Consider the following 1,874-nt stretch of genomic DNA (forward strand, 5'->3'; position numbering starts at 1 on the left):
GCGCAAAATAGGTTCATTCCCAAGTGCTCTTAAAACATCCCTGGTCTTCCTTACTCCAGGTGTAACAATAGAAGGAATACCCAACTCATCATCAATGCTCTGTTCTGAGCCACTGGATTCACCATCCACATAAGAGTGACCTGCATTCACATCAAACATGGGTTGATCAACCTTCTCTTTTCCTTTTCGTGATACCTGCATACCACTATCTACATTGCTTTGAGAAGATTCTCCAGATCTCAATCTGCCTGTCCATGGCGAAGAATGTGAACCACTGCTAGAGGACGCTGTCAAAGGGTTTATGAAAGCAATGTCGCAACCGCAGAAGTCCTTGTTAAATTTCAGGATTGGCGATCAATCATACAAATAGACAAGATGAATAGATTGGTGAGCAATAATAGATCTGCCAAGCTTCCAACGAGACTGACACAATGGCTGCCACTCAAGACGATATCAAAAAGTGCCAGTTGCAGCTCAAGTAAATATAACTATTCTCTACCAAGAAGTCACAATACCTTTACTTTAAAGATGCACCACAGACAGAAATAGCTACACTTGAGTCACATCATGTGCCAACCAAGATGCCTGCATGTAAGTAGCTATTTATATTGGGGTTCACTGCAGAGTATCTGTTCCCAGCACAGTAGCTTCAATCCCTTTCATTTGGAGAAGACCGTCCAAGCCATCTCTTTGTACATAAGTTCCAATTTGTCTTTTGCATCTGGGAAGTTCGTAGAACACCAATGTTGTAAAGCAAATATATTATCTATCCAGTGGTTCACTACAGTATGGGCAGGTTTACAACCATTTCTCATAGCTTCAAAAGCAACAGGATCAGTGTCCGTATAGACTTCCAAATCCGTCTTCAAAGACTTATGCCTCTCCTCTGTACCTTTTAGTTCTAATTAGGTTGCCTCACGTTCAACTGTATCCTCTCTGCCTTTCTTGGAGCACTCTATCTCTCTAGTAAGCTGTGCTTGCTGTTACTTTAAGTTTCCTATATCAGCTTCGAGCTTTGCTCGAACTCGTCTCAGCTGATCAGCAGAGCTTGAAAAACTCCAGAAATATTCATACGTGCCAATCTTGTCTTTGAACAGGAGATCGTCATCAACTAAGGTCTGCAGCATATCCTTCACAGTTTGACTGACCACCCCTTTCCTGGGCCTTGCTTCTCCAGTTCGCGCAGAAGATAGACGTCCTGGCTTTCATGGAAGATCTATAAAGGTTGAATTCTCTTTTCGTCCAGAGAGAGACTTCTTTTCTTCGACATGAACACTCCCACATTTGCGATGATACGTTCTGCTTGCAACCGAGAGAGATGCTCAACTTCGAATCCGGATGGGTCTACCATCGTGGACGCCGCCTGTGCACTGCGCTGCGACTGTCAGTCCACAGGCTTTCTCCTCAACTTGGCGGCCATGCCGACATCTCCATGACTAATCAATTGACTCCTTTTTGCAATTATGTTTGTTGATGCCGATGTCTTCATCTTGAACTTCACTTATTCCTGTAGCTTCTCACCAGATGTCGCACCTTTGACTTGACTGACTGTTATGATTGAAGATTCCGTTGTTGATTTTATCTCCAAAACTTGCCATAATCATTGTGTCACCTTGTCATCTTCTGCAACGTTCTCAGTCTCCTCAGCACATTCTTTTCGTCTGTCCACTCACTGTCTCCGTTCTTCTGCTGTCTCATGCATGCTACCTTATTCGTCATCCTTCAATGTATGCGGTGATCTCCTCCTGCCATAGATGTCTTCGTTTTCCTCTTTTTTATTTCCAGTGTGATTCTCCCTTCTCAGCTGCAGAGTCCCCCGTTCCTCTTCTTCCCATATCGGCGTTCCCTGCACATTCGTCTCTGTTCCAACATTC

At 43.9% G+C, this 1,874-nt stretch overlaps 1 pseudogene; it reads right to left on the reverse strand.

Annotated features, from left to right (window-relative positions):
• Positions 1–659: 659 nt before the first annotated feature.
• On the reverse strand, positions 660–1,270 carry LOC148020837 (meiotic nuclear division protein 1 homolog pseudogene; annotated as a pseudogene).
• Positions 1,271–1,874: the final 604 nt, after the last annotated feature.

This window comes from Lygodium microphyllum, chromosome 18 (genome assembly GCF_053477565.2).
Source record: "Lygodium microphyllum isolate KBCC chromosome 18, Lygodium_microphyllum_v1.1.10, whole genome shotgun sequence".
In the NCBI taxonomy this organism is placed as follows: Eukaryota; Viridiplantae; Streptophyta; class Polypodiopsida; order Schizaeales; family Lygodiaceae; genus Lygodium; species Lygodium microphyllum.